Source organism: Hipposideros armiger, unplaced genomic scaffold (assembly GCF_001890085.2).
Source record: "Hipposideros armiger isolate ML-2016 unplaced genomic scaffold, ASM189008v1 scaffold_248, whole genome shotgun sequence".
Taxonomy (NCBI): domain Eukaryota; kingdom Metazoa; phylum Chordata; class Mammalia; order Chiroptera; family Hipposideridae; genus Hipposideros; species Hipposideros armiger.
Window position 1 is genome coordinate 997,910 of NW_017731598.1, and position 22,036 is coordinate 1,019,945.

A 22,036-nucleotide genomic window follows, 5' to 3' on the forward strand; every position below is an offset into this window, starting at 1 on the left:
TATCAAAAACTCGGTGCAGATTTTTAAAAAATAGGGTGACTGTTCTCATCCCTTTCAAAAACCATACTTTTTAAATACAGTGAAGATATTTTAATCCCTTAAATATGATTTAGGTCCATCATTATAAACAAAGACTTCATAAAGAATCATACTTAGAGGGGCTGCTCAAGTATATAGAACTATTTGACACTTTATCAGTGTTTCTCAAATCAGGGTGTTCCAGGGATATACTTGGGGGGCCACAAGTTTTATAAATTTTCATTTTGTCCTTTCATTTAATAACAGTATAAAAATGTATCTTACCATTTTCAAAGAGAAAAATGAAAAGACTTAAATAAAACTACCCAAGGAACTAGTCGGTAACTCTCAAAATGGGATCTACAATTTTTTTTTCTTTAGAAGCAATCCATATATTATTCAACTTGAGAAATACTGCTCCACACTAAAGGCCTCACACTGCTTTGCTTGAGTTACTGAATTAATCTGCTTAGTTCTATGTCCTAGTCCTCATTGGTATTGTAGTCACTATACCTGATTATACAAGTGTATTATCCCTTATCTAAAACCCTTGAAGGCAGATACATTTCAGAATTCAGAATATTTTAAATTTTAAAAAGGAGCTACAATGAAAATATTATATTACATGGCACATCAATGAAGTCTCAGGCAGCACCCCATAATAAACATGTTAATATTTCGGAAGCAAAATGAGTATTCACACTGAAAGGGTACCATAATAGTCATATCAGTTCACATCATGATTTGCCACTAAATGGGTTAAAAGAAAACTTTTGTTTTTCAGAGCATTTTGGATCTTTAAACCATGGGGATAGAATTATATGACCATTATTTGATATAGACTGGAAAGCCAGATAAATTTCATATACAATAATAGTAAGTAAGATCTGATAAGAGTAAGGAGCTCACCTTAAGGCGCATGAAATTAATGCATAAACTTTGTAATTTTTTCCCTCAACTACTTAGGAGTCTCTTTTTGTCTATTTGTGGTTTAATAGACGATACAGAATAAGTAAGCTCCTGATAAGTACATGTATTATGAATTCTAAAATGTCAAAAGTACCTAAATGTATGTAGGAATTTAAAATACATTCCAAAGCCAATGTATTAGCCAAATTGGATTATGATTACAATCTCTACAGCCAGCAATGTGGATAAAAGGTAGAGAAAAAGAAGAAATATACTATTCAGAAAAACCTCTCCTGGTTCTTTCCTAAGAGCTTCAAGGAGAAACCTCTTACTCCTACTACACTCATGGTTCTATTGTCATAGTTGTTAGATTCTAGGGTAAAATAGTATAAATCTGTAAAATGAAAGGCTTCTTCCTTGAGAAAGGAATATATGTAACACGTAGGAGATATTAAACAGAAACTTGAGGGGGCAGTATATTTGAAATTGTGAAGGGTAAGCAATTCATATAAAAATCATAAAAATAAAATCTAAATCATTTTTCTTGGTATAATCACATCTGGAGGCAGTGAAGCACAGGGTTAAGAGCATAAGCTGTAAAGACATATTGCCTAGGTTCAAATCCCAGCTCTAATACTCAGTAGGCAATAAGACCTATCAATTTATAATTCTAATAGTGCCTACTTTTATAAGATTGTTAGCACAAATTAAATGAAAATAAAATTAGAGTACTTAAGAGGTAGAGAGTAAGTATACAGTAAATACTAGCTATGGAGATAGTAATTATTATTGTTATTAATTTTTAAAATTATTACTAGCTTTCTTCCTCAAGTAATAGATTTATAAATGTTGTATCTTTCAAATACAAAAATTAGGGTACAAAAATCAATCACAATACTTTGTTTCAAATTTTGGAAATTAAAAAAAAAAAATTCTAGTATTAAGGATGGGTCTCCCTCATGACCAATGACACCCAACTGGCAAGGCAGCCAACTGAAATTAGGCCTCAGAAGAGTGCTGCAATAACAGTTTCATCATTTTCTTTATAATGCTACTTTCACTTCCTTATTCTATTTGTGTCCACGCACTTTGTTAGGTTATGTCAGTATTTTACCAATCATGCTACAAGACAGAACCCTTCAAAATCTTTCTAGTTTAAATAATATAAAAGAACTTAAACCATATAAACTTTTAGAACTTTTTTAGTATTTTATTTAATAGCCTTCCAAAGTCTAAGTTCCTTTACTAACAGCGCTGCCTGATACTAGCATTCTTTTACACACACACACACACACACACACACACACACACACACACACATTTATAAAAAATAAAGAAAATAACTACTGTCTGAAATAAAAAATCATGAGTTTTCACTAGTAATGACATTTTCAATAACAAAAAGAAAGGACAGTGGCAAATATAATGCTATAATTATAACAGGATAGGAATATAAATATCTACATATATAGTTACATTCATTTGTATCCAATCATTCAGAATCTACTGTTCTGTTAAAGAATTCTTATCAAATTAAAATATTCAAAATAATTTTTCTCTCTCAAGATATTATTATACTTCAAAAATATGGGTTCATGAACATAAGATTTAATGACAAAAAAACACTCTCAGTCCAGCAATTCTTATGAATGTAAAAAGTTGTTTAGCATATACTTTAGTAAGTAATATATAGCTCCATAGTAAATAAGAAACAATTGCAATTAACTCAGTTCTATTAGTGTTTAATACTTTTAAAAAGTGCTTTGCAAATTATATTATTGAATCTCTTTGTTAAATTTTTCAATTTTAATTGTTTTTATCTTACCAATATTATAATTCTTAGAGCCCTAAATCTGTTATCATTTGAGATAATTTTTTAATTGTTAAAAATTTATATTTAATGCATCATATTATCTAAGAATTCTTATTAGGAAATAAATAACACTGAAAAAAGACTCAGATCAAAATAAAATGTTTGCCAATTCTTGATATCCGAAAGCAAATTTATTCCAATTTATTTTTTCCTTGCACCCCCAAACCAATCACTGAATATTTATTTCCTCATTACCCAGAAAGGGTAATAAGAACAACCAATTTTTCTGTTTCTAAAGAGCTTCTACTACACTGGAGTGAAAAGGCACCATGCCATCTGTTATGTTCTACCAGAACTGGAAAGAAGCTGCAACCAACACTTGAGCAATTGTACCAAGAAGCCCTGAAGACTTGTAGTTACTCCCATGTTAAAGCAAGGGATGATTAATCTTGAACTACATGGCAGCATCTGACTATAGATAAAATTGTTTCTCACCATTTTCACCCTACTAGTCTAGCTTCCTACTTAAAATCAACCTCATTATAAATACTTTAAACATCTGAATTCCTAAAGCATGTGACAAATGATCATGATTTTTTTGGGTTATATTTAATTAAATGCATTTACAATTTCTAACTCTGTCTTTTTACATGATCTCAAGACATGTGGAAACTTTATTTTTATTGACTTATCATTTTAACTCCCATCAAGAACTTAATGTCATCAGTAAATCAAACAATCTTATAAATGTCAAAAGAACAACCAGAGAGTGAGCACCATCTCAGATTTGTGGCTTTCCCATCCAATCACTTTAAATTAACCAATATTAAAAACCATTTGACTTTGGTTAAGGCAATTCTGGTAAAGGGGAACACCCAAGTCATTCACTTAGTTCAGATCAATAAACAATATTTTTCATATAAAAAATATCTATGACAGAGCTATGGCATAGCATAAAAATCCAAACGTTTGTGCATTTTATTAGAATTGCCTGGCAATTACCTCAGTTCTTTAGTAATAATTTAAGCTTTATCTCTGATTAAGATACGTTACATAATAAAAGAAATTTTCATTCAATTTCCCTCTCCTTTCCTTACCTCCAATCTCCTTAGGAATGAACCATTTTTATTAACTAACTATAAATAAGGTATCATTTCTCAGGACTGGGCGCCACTGCATTATATTGTATTTCCTATTGGATTGTCGGAAAAGTCATGACGTATTTTTTCTATGTTTTTCATTGCAAAAATGCATCATGACTTTTCCGACTACCCAATAGATTTATTCAACAGTATAATAAGCTTATTATATAAGTTCAACATAAAATATTTCAGTATTACAGATACTAATTATTTTCTAAATCTTGAATTATTCATTTTTTAAAAAGGAAAACAATTTTCTTCTTGTTAATTTACCACATTTGTAGCAAAAATAAAGTGTAACATTTATTGAGCATATAGTATTTGCAAAGCATTGTGTAATAAACCTAACAAAACTTTAAAGGTATTCTATTAACTCAAAATATCTGATAACTTTAGTAACCCTTAGTAAAAAAAAAAAAGACAGGCATAAAAGGAACTCACAACCTTTTCTATTGAATTAACAATATATTCCTTGTTTTGATTAAGATTCTCAATTATAAACTGTCCATCCCATAAAATCCAATACTGAGATTAGAGGATAGATTCAAATCCCAAATGTATTGCAAAAAGACGTATGTTTGATTATAATGCTACATGATGTCATGTATCCAGGACAACTGAAGCATTATGGTCTCTTAGGGATAAAACTGCCTCTTGGTCATAGTTTTAGGTGACACAGCATGTGATCCATTGTCTCTAAACAAAAAATGTGTGCAGCTGCATTTTCCAGTCAAGAAAGGGGGGTAGGGAACAGAATACAAAAGGGTCAAAGATTTGTCTCATAGGGAAACTGTTTTTCAAATAGGAGTAAAAAAAAAAAATAAAAATATAAAAAAAATAAAATTGAGTAGGGAAAAAATTCTGTTGCGTAACCTTCCACTGAATCCACTTTTCTCCTACCCTAACTTGCCCAGATACACTGTATAAATTATGGTTTAAATGCCACTAGTATCTAAATAATTTTGTACTATTTATATACAGTATTTATAGAGTTCCCCTATACATGTCTCAAAAAAAAAAAAAACAGTCTAAATTGTTCATCAGTTTCTTGGGGAAGTTAAAATGAAAGCAATAGCTTTACAAGTAAAAAATTGAAACATATTTGCTTCTAATCAAGCCTGATATTTTCCATATAAATACCAAATACTTCTCTTTACCCTGCTTTTCACAGAGAAATACTGATTTAAAAGAGCAGTCCACAAAAGATCTACATTCAGTGAAAATTATTTTCTCTAAAATTATTTTCTCTAAAAAGGAAAATGGTTTTTCTAACAAATGTTTAAAAAAAAAACACTGATGACAAAGTAACTTGTAAACTTCTATTAGTATCTAAAATATAGCACTAATTTACCTTACATGTTATTAAATATAATGATAGAAAAGAAGCACTACAGAGTAAATCTAGCTTAGAAAACCCATTTTCTCAGCCTTTAGGACTGCAACCAATGCAGTGTCCAAACAAAAATATGTTAAAGGCTAAAAAAACTGACAACACAGAAATTAAAAAAAATAAAAAAATAAAAAATCACTAATGGAGGAAAGTACCCTTACCATCTACAATTAGAAGTAATATCACCTGTACTACAAACCATACAGTGACTGGTGAGCCAACCAGCACTTTCTTGACAGCCACTGCACTTGAAAGCCGAAAGTCAACAGATCTAATGTCCCCAAGTACAAAGGTAAATTTGGTTGGCATTTGAATACAAACAGATGGTATTCTTTGTCATCAGAATTTATTTATGTGTAATATGATTTTCAATGCCTTAACTATAAGTCATAATTATTCAGCCAAGGAGTGAATCTCTTACAGTCAATTAAACTGTTCCAATGAAAATAAGTATCTTTTCAAAACACATGATCAGAAATACATTTAATTAAGGTATAAAACAATATCTTACTTATAGCCCCTGCTGTCAAATTTGGAAAGGGATAGTAAAGCTTACTATAGTAAAACTGTATCAGTTGATTTAACATACTGATTTTATATGTAATTCTAAAAACAACACAAAAGTATGATTAATTTAACACAGAATTAAGTCCATTTTAAATAAGATAAACTAACCCTACATGTGCATTTACTGAAATAAAATATATTTATGCTAAAAGTTATTAAAGACATTTGTTATTAAAAAGATGATCTCCAGAGCACTTTAGAAAGTAACATTTGCCCTAATAAATATTCGAGTTTCTAAATAAACTTACATGGAATATAACCTAAACTATAATAGCCATATCAACTGCAGCTACATACAACTAAGCAATCCTAGTAGACATTACTAGGAGACAGAATTAGCAACAGAGTAGAGGTTAGTACCACTTGATAACATAAAGAATAGTGAAAGAGAAAATGGCTGTTTTTCTTCTTGGAGGTAGATCAATATTTGTCACAGTTTTTTTTGTTTGTTTTGACCTGTAGAGTTTGAGATGCTTGTGAGATAGTCAAGTCAAGTGGACATTTGGGATACATGTGATCTAAAGTTCAGGAGAGAGGTCTGGTCCAGAGATAAGATTTTGGAGTAGTTATATGTGAAACCTGCCCATCTCCCTCCATCTCCATGGTTATACTATTGTCTAGGTCAACATCATCTCTCACCTAGACCTCAACAATTGTAGTCTACATGAATGGTACCCCCTATGGTTGTGTTCTGCACAAACATAACACAGTGGCTCTGACAATACCTTCCTATACTAGTTTCCCTGCATCTACACCTGATCCTCTCTTAATCTGTTCTCGAAAATATAACTACAGTAATCCTATAAAATGCAACTCTGACGAAGTCCCTTTCTTGCTCAATCCATCAAGGGGGCCCTTAGGTCAAGGTCCAAATTTCTTACATTGGATACAAGACCCTGTATAATTTAGCCCCTGTGTAACCTCTCTGGCCACATCTTTAGCCACTCTTTCCCTTGTTCTTTCTCTTCTTTAGATTTTTGAATAGGCCATGCTTTCTCCTCCCTCAGGGCCTTTACAAATGGTACTCCCTTTGCCTGAAACTAACCCTTCATTTCACCTAGCCCTGGCTAACTATTTATCCTTCACATCTGAGCTTTAAAAATCTTAAGGGAAACCTTTTCTAACATACCACATAAGAGAAGACCCCAAATTATATTTTTCCATAATATCTTGTATTTTTTGATAACATTTATCACACCTTGGATGGTTTAATACATCTTTCCTAACTGACTAAAAAGTTTTATGAGGGCAGAGTTGGTTGTCTGGTTTACTGCTCAAATATTTGTTGTCTGACAGACCTTGGTTCTAGCTGTGCTACTCCAGAACTTCGACATCTATAAAATGAGATGGTTGGACTTTCATTCTACAATAACCTAACTGCTATTAAAAACTGAAACTCAATACTAGTTTTCCTGTAAATACATATGTGGTAAGACCTACATTTCCTATCTATATGTAGATTTCCTACATGTCTGAGTGTGAGTGTATAAATTATATATACATAATTAATGTAAATGTGAGAACCAGTACTTTCTTACATTAAAAAATACATTGAATATTTACTGATATCAGATATCGTCTTAAGTGCTTCGCTTATTTGTTACTTCACTAATATTAACTCCTTTAGCCATCATAAAAACCCTACCAGGTAGCTGCTATTATTAGTGTCCATTTTCTATGTAGGAAATGATAAAGAGAGATTAAACAGTATGCTCAATATCACAAACCTTGAAGTGGCACAGCTGGGATACAAGCTCAGGGAGCCTGGCTCCAGAGCTCACACTCACATGGTAGCTGCCATCCTGCCTACATTGCTTCATAAGTACAAAACAAAAACTGAGAAAAAGCACATACTACCTACTATCGATAAATCTGACTCAATATCAATGTCCTCAAGCTAATGCTCCTCTACTTGAAGTTAGTCCAAACTAGACTAATCCTGTTCAAATACTTCTTGTGCATTTCTCTACTTATGTGCTTGATCCTGCTATTCTAGCATCTGGATTGTCTGTATTTCCTGCTACAATTCAGCCAAAACCCTAATATTTAAGGCTTAATTTAATGACAACTCCTCTATGTAATTCCCACCCAAACCTCTTTTAGAGATTGTTTTCTCTCCTACTATGTTCCAATTGCATTTAACATGTCTTCTTTTTACTGTAGTTTTATGTCTCAATAGCTCAAAAGATACAATACAAATGAAATTACTTTATAAACACTAAAGATCTATAATTTATAAAGTACTTAATCCAGACTAAATAAAAAAGCCAGAGAAGGACAGTCGAAAACAATGGACACAACAGCTCTAAGCAGAGTACTTCCAGCAAATACAACCTGGCTCTAATTTGCTGCCAACAAGATTAAAAATGCAAAGGGAAAATTATACCAGAGCATTCAAGTTTTCTTCAACTAAACCAAGGAGATATTTTTATCATGCTACATGGAACAAAAACTTGAAGGGTGAGATATAATATTTATTTAAAAAATATTTACTAGCTGGGCTGGCCGAGTGGCACGTTGGTTAAAAGCTGCCTTGGGACGCCAGCTCTGTGCAGCAGGACCCCGGTTAGGATCCCACATGAGGACCAGTGACACTGCCCTCTACAGCTCAACCTGGAGCTGGGATGCCCATGAGTCGCTGGTGATGGTGTAGGTTGCAGCCCCTGCTGCAGCAGGCTGCCATAAGCTACCGTGTGTGGTCAGCAGCCAGCGTGAGCAGCCAGCAGCCAGTGTGAGCTGCCAGGAGCCGCTGTGAGTGGCCATCCAGAGGCTGGCGACTGATCTGCCTCACCCGGGAAGAGCGCAATGATAATACCAACATGGGCCAGTTAAGCGACGTCCTCCACAACTAGACTGAAGAACAAAAGGACAGCAACTTGTCTGTTCCCCTCCCCCAATTAAATCTTAAAAAGAAAAAAAAGAGTACATGTAACCTTGTGTTTCCGTACTTGAAAAACCTGTTTAAATAAAAAAAAATATTTACTAGCAATTAGCATTCAAGTAAAAAATACTATGCTAGATACTATGTTTTCCATTTTGCTTTGTGATTTTTTCACTTCCTAAATTTCATTTTTCCACTTACGTATTTGGAAAATAATATTACCATAAAAGAAAACGTTAAACATTAAGTATTTTAATTTCATCTGACTAATATGCTATTTTGAAGTAATAATTGAAGGAAGTCGACAGTAAATCAATTTGTATGAAGTACTGCTAATGGAAAAGTTTACAAAAACAAATAGAGGTAAGTTTATTGAAGGTAATAGATACAGCATTAATAAACTGCCATTATGACTGTAAAACCCACCCACCCAATCCCAGTACATGGAAAAAATTAGTTCCTATTCTCTGTTCCCACAGTACTCTTGAATCTACATCTAGACGGGTATGTCTCACACCACAATTATTTGCTTACATGCACCTGATTCCTAACACATAGTAAGCATTTGATATTTGTTAAGTGAGTACCTTCACCTTATACAAATTATGTAAATCTTTTCATTCTTCTAAACATCAAGAAAATTCCCCATTAAGCTTTCTAATTATTTTGTATTGCTAATTATCTCTATATAAGGAAAATCAACAACTAAATTCTCAAAACTCTAAACAATCAATAGTAAGCTGTTAAACCCAATTCTTTCTCATAATTTAAGAATGGTCCGGGCCGGCCGAGTGGCGCGATGGTTAAGAACTCGCTTGGGATGCCAGAGGGCCCCGGTTCGGATCCCACATATGAGGGCCAGTGACACTGCCCTCCGCAGCTGAGATGCTGAACAACAGCTCAACCTGGAGCTGGGCTGCCATGAGTCGCCGGCGACGGCGTGGGCTGCAGTCCCTGTGGCAGTGGATTGCCATGGGCTACCGTGTGTGGCCAGCAGCCAGCGTGAGCGGCCAGCAGCCGCAGTGAGCGGCCGTCCAGAAGCCGGCGACTGATCTGCCTCGCCAGAGAAGAGTGCAATGATGGTGCCAACTTGGGCCAGTGAAGCAACATCCTCCACAACTAGATTGAAGAACAAAACGACAGCAACTTGTCTGTTCCCCTTCCCCCAACTCCCCAGCACTGTTCCCATCCCCCCAATTCCCCAATAAAAAAAAAAAAAAAAAAGAATGGTCCTAGGTGTACATAATGAAGGTTAACTGTTAAATACTGGAAAGAGCTAAAACATTAAATATCAAAGCAACTAACACATATTTGCAACAGAAAGATAATCCCATGACCCTTTCACAATTTTCTAAAGGATCTTTAATAGATTCTTAAACGCTCTCTCAACTAAGAAGAAATAATCAAGGCAAAACAACAGTTTCAGAGCTTTGTGACATGTAAAATCAGTGGACACCCTTCAGCAGCAGTAATACCAGAAGAAATGAAAGGTTTTTGCCAAGATGTTAGGAAAAAAAGATATGGCCACGCCCCAAATTAAAATCATCAGGTAGAGGATTATGGGAAGATGGCAGCTGCGATGGCAGAAAATTTTTGGTTCCTCACGAATCTTCACATGAAAACAGAGCAACTAGAGAGCAACCCCTAAAATCCATGAAGTAACATTTACAACAAAACTACTTCACAAATTCTCCCCACAAACCCCAAACTACAAAGGACTGAAACAAACCACCAACAGTCACAGACAGACTTATTTTCTATAAGTGTCCAAGTGAAAGAAAGCAAAATGAAGCAATGAAGTGTCCGAGGGACTTGAGAACAGAAGCACAAAATCACCAACAGGTATTCTGGAAACCAATGAGACACAATTTGTGAGCAGAAGCTGAAACTACTGCAATAGTGGGTGACAGCAAGGGGTCCACAGTGAGAACTACAGACACCGGGGCAGTCTAGTCCCTTAGAACTCTTGAGACTGACACTTGGGGCTCTCTTCCAAGATAGAACTTATACTTAAGACAAAATACTAAAAATGGAAATAAAATTGAGCAGGATAGAGACAAACAAGATGAAGGAATGAGAGCTCTAGATAGAAGTGCCAGAGTAGAACTGAAGCAGGATGTCTCAGAAAGCCATCGACCATTTTTTTTAAATGATGCACAAAAACAACAGAAGAGAACTCTGTGAAGTTAGAAGAGCTATCTGAACCAAACCTCCTCCTAGAAGCTCAAGAAAACGTTTCATACAAAGAAAGGAGTCAAAGTATTGATGTTGAAAATCACACAAAGTTACAGTAAGAAAAAAGAAACAGGAAAATAGTCAAACTCATGGAAGCAGGGGAGAGGGAGAAATGGGGGAGTTGTTGTTCAATGGGTATAACATTTCCATTATGCAAGATGAATAAGTTCTAGAGAACTGCTGTACAACTTATTGCCTATAGTTTATGATATTGTATTGTACAGTTAAAAATTTGTTTAAGATGGTAGATCTCTTGTTAACTGTTCAAACCACAATAAAAAAATTAAAATAAATAAAAACTAGGAAAAAATAACATCCTACAGACAATGAAAGCATGCCAGAAAGAGATGCTCACAGGAGAAAAATGAGCTTCTACTTTAAAATGAGCTTAAAAGAATCATATAAGACATGCAAGAAAAATATGCATCAGATTTAGAAAAGTTCAGAAATGAAGTGACAGAGCTCAAGAAAGAATTTGAAATAAAATTTTAAAAAATTATTTCAGAAAAAGTTAAAGGAATACAAGAAAAAATAAACATATAAGATAGAGCCTTGGAGAAACAGACTGTGAAAAGGAAGAAAACAATCATAAAGAAACAAAGAGGGAGGAGGGGCGGGGGGAGAGAGGGCATAAGAAGGCTTAACTACAGTGTCTAGGGAATACATACTTAGGTAATAAAACCAAAAAGAAAATAAAGTGATTTTCAAAAACATTAGCATAGTGGTTATTTTTTTAAGAAAAAGAGTTATGTATGGGAAGAGAAACATGGAAGGGCTTCTAAGGTGCCTGGCAAAATTCAGTTCCTTAACTTAAAAGATGGCTACATGGGTATTAGCCTTATAATAATAATTCATTAAACTACATATTTGTTTTGTGTGGTTTTCTGCATCTACAGTTTGTTTTACAATAAAATAAAAAAGGAATTTAGGAAAATAAAAAACTCCAGATAATTTAAAACAACTTCTATGTATCAGATACTTCCAAACAATAAAAGCTTCTGGAATTATCTTCAAGCTAACTTAACAAAATTACGTGGCAAACCAAGACACCAATTTTCCTACAATGTTTTGTCCTGATGTGTGTCAACAGGACAATGAATTAAACATCTACTATCTTATTATATAATATCTACCGGTTCTGTTTCTCACATATAATACATGCTTTAGAAGTATTTGACATTTACTTATTCTTAGAACAAATTGCGATCAATACTTACGATGTATAGAAAAGATTTTTTCAGTTAAGAGTTACTCTAAAACTGAAAAGAAAACTCATCTTTGTGACAAACAAACATGGTAGGCTTAAAAATAAATATATTAAATTCAATAATCATTTATCTAGCAAATATTATATATGAGGTATTTACAATTTAGTTGAAGGGATAACACATATAATTATATCAGAAATCTATATATAGTAAATACTATTAAGAAGTACCAAGTTCCATGGTTTCAGAAGAAAAGGTCATCTTACCTATGTAACTGCATTAAATTCCAACCAGATCCTTCTCATATTCTTCCTATCTACCTTTTCCAGTACTAGCAGAATGATCTTTCAAAGACCAAAATCCCCTTTTAAAAACACTTCACAAAGTACTGTACACAACAGGCATTTCGAATGCCTTACTTGGACCAGGTAGGGAACAAATGAATGAAGCGCATGTGGTGTAAGACAATAGAAAATGATGGAGACTGCCAAAAAAAGGGCAGCTACTTACTTACAAGCTAGCCAATCACCGCCATGTAAGAACATGAAACCAACATTGTCACAATGTTTACTTTTTCAAGAGATGACAGAACTCTAGATATTTTAATGTGAAATGTATGAATATTTAAATGTGGGAAAATAATGCAAAATTTGAAAAAATATTATAAGGCAAACAAAACATAATTGTATGTAATTTTTGCCAACTCTGGCTTAGAAATGGGTCTGATATTAATATTTCAATAACTGGCCCCTAAGTGTCCTCACTGAAAAATGGTTGTCTTCCTAATTCAAAGGAAAAGTGAACAAACAACTTTCTCTTCTATAACATTTTCTTAAAACTTTAGTATTGCTATCATTAGCCTGCAAGCAATAGCCAGCAGATGACAAAACACACCGAAAAAGTAGAAAAGGAACATTTTATAGTCACCTCAAAATTGCTCAACCATTTTTTGGTTGTGATTGTTTTTATTAACAGTTGTGCTCATAGTCACCATTTTATACTTTATATATGTTATATGGTCAAATTTTCTTTTCCTAAAATTGTTTCTAGATTGTATAATAGGATCACATATATAAATGTATTTGCTCTTTAGCAAAAGAATACCAAGAGACTCCAGAAAAATCATGGGCCTAATGAAATCTAAAATATTTCATACAGTGGCCTATGAAGTTCCCTAAAAAATTCGTCTCGTTTGCCACTATTTCACACCACCCCAAAGCTTTCTGAATATCCCATATTCTTTCATTCCTTCATGCCTTTAGATATATTTAAGGCTCTCTACCCCATATGTTAGAACTGCTCCAAGTCATCTCTCTGGAAGCCTTCCTTTAAATTATTTGCTTTTTCCATTATGCATCCTATATAGAACCCTCTTATAAAACTTAACTTGCTATTTATGATTATTCATAATTACTTGCTTACATTACCATCTCTCCCACTAGATCAGTACTTTTCAAACTTTTAACGTTATCCCGCAATAATACATTTTTACATAGATCCGCTACATACATACATATATAACTGAAACAAAATGAAATACTTTTACCACATACAACACAGAGAAATTTTCTATTGAATTTTTGGGTTTTTTTTTTAAAGAAATGCTGGTCACAATTTACTACACTGATTCTATCATCTACTTAAGAAAATACTGAACTAGAATATAAATCCTTGTAGGCAGAACCCCCAATACATTCATTTTTATGCTCTAGCACAGACCATTTAGTAAGCAAATATTTAAATGAAAGAAGATAGCAGCATCCTGTACTAAAAAAAGTGAAAAAGTAAGGCTTTAGAATAAAGCAGATCCATCAGCCACCAACTTATGCATCTTTGACAAATGACTTAACTTCCTGGAGTCCCAAGGAATAGCACCATTTACTTAATTCACTATAACAATAAAGTCGTAGCATTCCTGCCACAGAATAGGGGTCTAGAAATATTAGTTTCCTTGCCTTACTCTGTATTTTCCCCTACTCCTTCAGCTGGACAGATTAAGAGGCAAGCATCTCATTCTGGCAAATATCTATTTTTCAAAGACTTCAGATTACAGTACAAAGAATATGAATTTTCAAAGTCTGATAGACTTGGGTTCAAATACCTAGCACTGTATTTGCATAACATCTCATTATGCTTCTTTAAGAACAAAAAACTTCCTATAGGGTTGTTATGGGGAATTAAATTATATACTCAGGTGTCTAGTATAATACCATGTCAGAACATAGGAGGCACTCAATAAAAGGTAGTAATTGTTGCCAAGATGATCAGTAAATGTTGTTCAATCAGCAGTTACACTAAACTTTTGAGGGACAAGTTGCACAAAGGCATGGGGCAGGAAAAAGGAACAGTAAAATCTTAACTTACAAGAAATCTCTTCCCTTTTTTTCTATATTTCCTCTTTTAAAATAAATAAACCACATGGATTATTATAAGCTTATCAGTTTCCTTCTTTTTCTACCACCAAAGTTACAAATGTAACTCGAAATTATTATATTGTTTCAAAATTCTAATTTAAATATTAAATTATGTTAAGTGGGCTGCTGTTCAATACAGTGTGAAAGCTGTAAATACATCAATACATTTCAGAAAGAATTCCCATAAGTTCAAAGAGTGCTTTGCAGTTAACCCAGTTAACTACAAAAAATTAACTGAAATCCTCATTCAACAAGTCTTTAGTTAATCAGATTTTATTCTTCCATAAAACTGGTATTCCCAATTAATAATATTCCCAATAACATTCTCAATGTTAGAATGGCATCACTCTTCTACTCTTCCATTAAGTATAAGTGACTTGCCATCAAAAAATTGTATCATCACTTTCACAACTCTGATTAATGTTCTCATTCCCCTCAACCTCATTTTCTTATCCACAAATAAATAATCACAGCCTCTCATAAAGAAGAGAGTTCAGGGTCTGTGTTCGTTTCCCAATGTGTTTTCTGCAACATACCTTTCAAATCTCTTCTGAGAAAAATAGCTTCTAATTCGCAAAAGTACCCAATACCTATGAAAACACAATCAAGAAGCCAAGAATTTTCTTATACAACCTGCAAACTTTAGAAGATATGAAAATAATTAATAGCAATTAAACTGTCCTGGTAATTTAACACTAATACATGTGCTTAGAGAGAATCAAAGTAATTTTCCACTATCTATGTTGGTAGCAAAAAGGTAGTTATTTTTATGGTACATACATTTAACCTTTATGATAATAGCATATCTTTTGAGTGACTTACAGTAACACTATGTTTATAACTCTCAGTGAAATCAAGACCTGTGTAGGTGATAGGATAAATTCTATTTTATGTTTACATCAGGCAGACTCCAGAAGAGTAGAAATGAAGTCTCTTGTTCACCACTATATTCTTAGCACTTAAATACAGGAGATACTCAATAAATAGCTATCTGAGTTTAAATGTTTATTTATGGAAAATAAAATTAGGTTGAGGGAAATAAAAAATACATGAATCAAAATGAGGTTAAGGCTTAGAGCATGGTCTGTGCTTAGTGGCTTGCTTCAAGAGTGAATATGGAATTGATGTGGGGATTGGGTGTGAAACCTGGCAAATAGGTGATCAAGGTTAACAATTAATTTTATCATATTATCAGTATGTACCCTTGATATAATATGATGAGAATGGGTGGCACTTCACCTCTGTTGTCTTGCTCCCTAAAACCCATGACCCCGGTCTAATCATGAAGAAAACATAGATAAATCTCAACTGAGGGACATTCCATAAAATTTCTGATTAGTACTCCCCCAAACTGTCAGAGGCATCTAAAATAAAAGTCGAAGAAACTGGAATTCTAGAACAGAAAAAATACACTAGGGAAAAACTAATGAAATCTGAATAAAGTGTGTAGTTTAGTTAATAGTAATGTAGCAATTTTGTTTCCTTAGTTCTGACAAGTGTACCACAGTAATGTAACAAGTTAACAATACGAAAAACGGGATGAGATACACTTTGTGTACCATCTTGTAACTTTCCTATAAATGTAAACTATTCTAAAACAAAGAGTTTATTTAAATAAAAAAAAGTTAGGATAAGGAAAATAAGGAATACATAAATCAAAATCCCTTGGAAGCAAATGATAATAAACATTCTTTTAGTCCCTTTATATTTGGTGGTAAGACAGAGCATACTCACACAGTGGAAATAAAGTTATTAATAAAACAATAACATAGGTATTGTCCAAATCTACAATACTAATTATGAAGTCACATATGACCAAAGCAAATGTCCCTTGAATTCTAGCTTCCCAAAGCATCATTCTTAAGTCCTCAACATTTCAATTATTAACTCTAAAATTTGTAACAGCTGTCAGCTCTACATTAATTAGGTTATCCCACACCTCTAACCTTTAAGTCACTGAAGGTGAAACTCATCTTGATTATATCCCACTCACCATCTTCTTCATGATGCTCCCTTTCTAAACCTTCTTCTCAAAGTTACGAATTTTTTCTTCAACAGAGCTCTCTTCTTCCCATTCTTCTCCATTCCCATAGTTAACAATTAGTCCTGCACATTGCTGTCAAATGAACCTTACTCAAATATGGATTTTAAAATATCATTCCCAGGCTCAAATGCTTTTTTTTTTTTTAGTACTAAGCCATATTTAAATTCAGAACTGATGTCCGCAATTGGTTATTCTTTTGTACCCTTCACTTGTAAAGAAAGACCTTTCCATCCATCTCTCTACCTCATACTGTAAGTCCCGCCTTTCCTTTATTTGAAAAATAATCAAACAGTCACTAAGTATATAACATAGATCTGAGAAGATAAGACTCTTCTGGGTAGCCAAAGACTTTACAATCTTGGGATAATAAAACCTAAAAAGATAACTAACAAAGAATATGGGACTTTGCCTTCTTCAAGGCTGGATCCTCAGTTCCTACAATAGTGCCTGGCACATGTTAGATGCTGAAAAAACACTTATTAAATGAAAAAAAAAGGCAGTACAGAATGCTATACCCAAAGAATTATGTACTATTAGATAAGGGAAAGAATTTTCAGCTGGTGAGATGAAGACAGGTCTGAAGGTCTATTATTCTAAGGTTCTCAGGGCAATAAAAATTTCAGCCAAGCCTCAAGCTTGGGTAGATCTTCAGTGGTTAAGAGGCTGTGTTGTGTGTAGCTACAACTCGATAGAAAAATGTTATATCAGCAAAGGTTAAAAAAAAAAAAGGTAAAAAGAAGTAAAATTGTTATACCACATTGAAGTAGTGAATAATGAACAGTTCCTATAGGTTAGTGGAAGATAAGATGGGAAAAATCTGGGACAAAAGTTTGAAAAGTTTTGAGAAGAAATTTGGTATCCATGCTTGATATAAAAGATTTTGCTCATTAGAGTAAGTATAATCTTCAGGAAGATTAATCTAATAGGCGTAACATGAAGGTTAGACTTGAGAAAGAGCCTATTTCTTCAAGAAGGCTCCCCTACCTACTCTAGCCCTCTAGTTTTCTTCTCTTAACTCATAGCACCTGCCTGCATCATACAATTTAACTCCTAACTATATTCTCTCACATTGTAAACTCTTATTTTCATGTGTGTTAATCCAGTCTCTTCAAGAATAGGGATCAAACCTTAGGCCTCTTTTTCTTCCCTAAGAAGTCAACAAAGCATCGGCCCCTCCAAACTTTATTTTTGGAGGACTTTCTGCATTTATGCAAAACTGTTACTAAAATGACAACAATCAAAAAGCAACACACACACAGAATGAGTAGCTAAGCAAGAAGCTACCGTAAGAACAAGATTATGTCCTGTTTGGATGGCACTTTTTTGGGTTTCATTTGATAGCTGAATCCCATAACTAACAATGCAGCTATCTTCCAGCACAGGTTTTTAGTGCTTTCTGCTTTATATATTTCATGACCTCATTTACTTTTCTTTCTTTCTTTCAGTGGTCAGCACACGTACTCATTTTTCAGTTGAATTATCTTTTCTGCACTGAAGCCTCCCCAATATTTTATCTATTAACTTCACTGAATGAGAACCACTGTCATTGTATAATTAAAATTCTAATAAATGGTGCTGCTATAACTTCTTTACACAATTCTTTTACACATTCTAAGTTTCCTGTTTAGTGCTCTTTAAATAAAACTGATTCAAATAAAAACGCGTTATGGAAATAATTCAAATACACCAAAGCATTCACAAAATGAAACATGATGCATTAGTAACCAGGGATTGTATTTAAATTCTAAATTTTTCCAAATCCAAGTTTGGATTTTTTATTTGCAACCCTTTGACCTTTTTACGTTTATATAGTCTAAAAATTAAATTTCATGGCTTTAAAATAAAATCTGTTCATGTTAACATTCATATTAACTGCTAATACTTTTCCAAAAAAAGAAAAAGCTTAAGAACACACACACACAAATCAACAAAGTGTTTATTTAATCCCTAAACAACTCTTTTCACTGATACAATATCTATCTCTTTGCAGGTCACAATTTTTATACAAAAAGAAAAAAACTGAGATTTTTATAAAACTACCAAAAAGAAGTCCTCCAGAATGTGATTATTTCTGATTACATCAGAACATCTCATTAATGGTTTTGAAAGCCAAACGACTTTCTCCCAGAGTTGGGAAACTCCATAAAGTACTATTCTATTCCCCACCATTCCTTAATGGTATTTAGTACTGCTGAGATTTTAAAGATGAATCATCAAAACGGCAGAGGAGGGAAAAAATGTCAATATATACCTTACAAGGACTGCAAGGAAACATAAGTCTTACGACTCGGATACGTACAGTTCAGCTTTTTCCATTTCCCCATCTCAGAAAACACCCAAATAAATGTGGGTGCAAAGCTATACAGCACGGTTACAAAGCGCCTGGCTACCAGCGAAGCCTCAGCGCTGGTGGCGCTAAGGGAGTCTCTTACACTCGGCCGGCCACGTGGCTGTCACAATCGGAAGGTAGACAGGAGAAACAGTGTAAACTAACATGAAATCAATAACCGCCCTCCTCCCCCACCTTGGAGTTGGGGTAGAAGAAAGTTTGTATCATGTCTTGGCACGCTAAGACTTTTTTTTTTCCTTGTAAAGAGAAAAAGAAGTATAGAGCGGCTTTAATGAGACTTTAAACAGAAATCAGGTCAAAGAAGATCCCGAGAGTGTGCCTCCAATGAACTGGACACCCCAACTCCCGCGAGCAGCGGTGGGAACAGAGACGTTTTGCAAAGAGGCAAAAGGGGTGGAGTTGAGTCAGACGGCGCTTTACGCACAAGGGCCGCTCTCCCCGGACTCCCACCGTCCTCGCAGGTTCCGCACTCGCAGCTACTGCGGTGGGGCGAACTCAGAGGGCTGAAGGGGCTCGCAAACGCCCTCAAACCTCTCACCTTCCTAGGAGAGGGGACTAAATGGCAGAGGTAACCGCGGTCCCAAGAGAGCAGGCAAACAGGAAGTGTCCATATTGCAGCGCTGAAAGAAACACTAACTCCCACCCAACCGAGGCAGCCACCCTCAGAGGCCCGCAGGGCGCCCGCTGGAGGAGGGGCCAGAGGGTGCCGGGGCCTGTCACCCCCACATCCAGAACCCTAACCTGTCCACCCCAACGCCCCGCCGCCCGAAGTTCACTCCGGGCCTCCCAGGACACTACTTGGCCCGGCCCAGCCAGCGCGCCTGCGGCCCGACGAGGACTCCACGCCCCACACGTCTCGCTCCACTACAAACCCGGGGAAGGGGCGTTGCAAAGAGTCCCAAGGGGCTTGGGCACTTCCCCGAACAGCAGATTCACCGAGTCGAGCCCTAAGCGCCCTCGGAGCCACCTCCGAGCCTTCCAGGAGAGACGGCGCCCCTCGCCGCGGCTTTCACCGCGAGACACCCGCTCCTGGGGTGTCATTACCTCTGAGGAAAAACTCCGAACTCTTCACGGGGCCGCACACCCCTCAGTTCGACACTCTCGGGGAGTCCACACACGACCCAAGCCACGCGCTGGGGAGACCCCCGCGTCGGCGCCAATTCCTCCCAGGACAAAAATGTCCGGGCGCGTCACGGGACAGCCGCCTCCGGGCCCCACGCCCGGGGCCCGCCGCACGCGCTGCCTCAGCGCCCAGGAGCGTAGCCGCGGGCCGGGGAGGGGAGCGCGGATCCCGGGCTGAGCTGGCCCGAGAGGACGCCGCTCCGACCGAGACTCACCGTCAGCTCGGCCGCCACGGAGGGGAGGCGAGGGACAGGTAGGGGAAGATACAATATGGCAGAGCACCGCAGCTGCTCCCGGCAGCTTCCAGAAGCCGCCTCCGGGAAGACGCGGCAACTAGCAGGCAGCGGCAGCTGCGGTGGCGGCCGCGGCAGCACCACATCCCCCTCCTGATCTCTTCCTCCCTCTCCCTCAGCCCTCCCCCGTTGCTATGGCAACGCGGCGCCCAGGAGATTAGTCCCGCCCCTCTTTTCCGTCCCCGCCTCCCACGGCCTCTTGGAAGGGGTACTCGGCCCGCCCCTTCCCGTCCCCTTCCACCTCCTACCGCAGGGCGGGGCCCGGGACCCAGAGGCTGCCCAGAGCTACGGGTGGGGAAGGAAGGGGGTGTCCGGAAGGGCGGGGCTCGCACGGAAGGTAGGGCGGAGACGTGGTGGTCAGTGCGGGTTTCTGGCTGAGGAGAGGTTGGGGAAGGCGGGAAAATGGAAACGCCTCGCCTGTCCTGGAAAGGACCTATAGGAGTGCGACGGGGCGCGGCGCAGCCGCTGACAGGCCGATAAGGCACAGGGGCGGGGCGGGCGAGGGTGGCAGTCCTGGCCGGCCCGACCTCTGCTTGTGCTGGGACTGCAGTGACAGCCCCCAACAGCCCGAGATTCTGTACAAGAACTTTCCGCCATTGGCCCGGTGTTTTGGAAGCACTTTAGAAACGATAAAGCATTAATATGAAATTAGAGTATTATTACCCTTGCTGACTGAAATTTTAGGTAGAAACGGAGCTCACCGTGTTTGTGGTAAAAAAAAAAAAAGACTTTGGAATCAGGATCAGAATTTATTAAGAATAGCATTTACTGAGTGCTCACTAAGTGCCAGGGTCTTAGTCTTGTGCATGCATTGTCGTAACCATAATGCTAACTAACACAGTGTTGCCAGATGAAATACCGGAGTGCCCAGTGAAATCTGAATTTCAGGTAAAAGTAGAATTTTCCTTTCTAATAATAATTATTTTAATGCACTTTGATTCATTTACTACTAAGAAACTATAAGTATCTATCCATACTTTACCCCCATGTTTGCTTTTTATTTCTCCTGAACAATATTGACAATTCATTTTATCATTATGACAGGGTTGCTTTTCCCATCCCAGTACATTCTGTGCTCAATGAGTAAATGGTATATTTTAGGATGTAGCTGGCACTTGAGATGATGAGAACTCCTTATTTGACAAGTACTAGCCAAAATGCTTGGGTTTCTTAGGAATTTATGAGAGCTCCATCATGGAACTGAGGCAGCCTACATACTTCAGAAGTCTGTTACATTACGCCCTAAGTCCCATATAGAGTTAAGTAGTCTGACTTTGTGCTGCCAGCTACAATTCTTTATAATTTTTTTTACATATGCAGTATGTTTTTTTATTAGTTTCAGGTGTACCAAACAATGCACTAGTTAGACATTTACACCCCTCATGAAATGATAACCCCTCTCCCCAATCTACTGCCCTTCTGACATCGTATACAGTAAGTCCCCCACTTAACAAACATTGGAGTTGCGAACTTTCACAGATATGAAAGGACCTCACATTACGAACATTCATAGATGCAAACAAATCGCGGAAGTAGCTCACACACGTAGTAGCTCACGTGTGTGAGCTCAGGTGTGGGCCAAATTCTATCTTGCCCCCCATCTCCTATTGCTGATGATCCTTCAGCTCCACCATCTCCCACCTACCCTCC

The 22,036-nt window shown here is 36.5% G+C and overlaps 1 protein-coding gene across 5 annotated transcripts in view; it reads right to left on the reverse strand.

Moving 5' to 3' along the window:
* Positions 1 to 20,653, reverse strand: part of FOXN2 (forkhead box N2) — a 51,798-nt gene extending 31,145 nt beyond the window's left edge. For 2 of the 5 annotated variants that reach the window (XM_019655884.1, XM_019655885.1), the window contains exon 1: positions 20,309 to 20,508. The gene's annotated coding sequence lies outside the window, so the exon portion shown is untranslated. Of the gene's footprint in view, positions 1 to 15,113; positions 15,133 to 20,015; positions 20,098 to 20,308; positions 20,509 to 20,634 lie in introns of those variants that run through there. The other 3 variants (XM_019655890.1, XM_019655887.1, XM_019655889.1) reach the window with 3 other exon arrangements.
* Between the last annotated feature and the right edge of the window lie 1,383 nt (positions 20,654 to 22,036).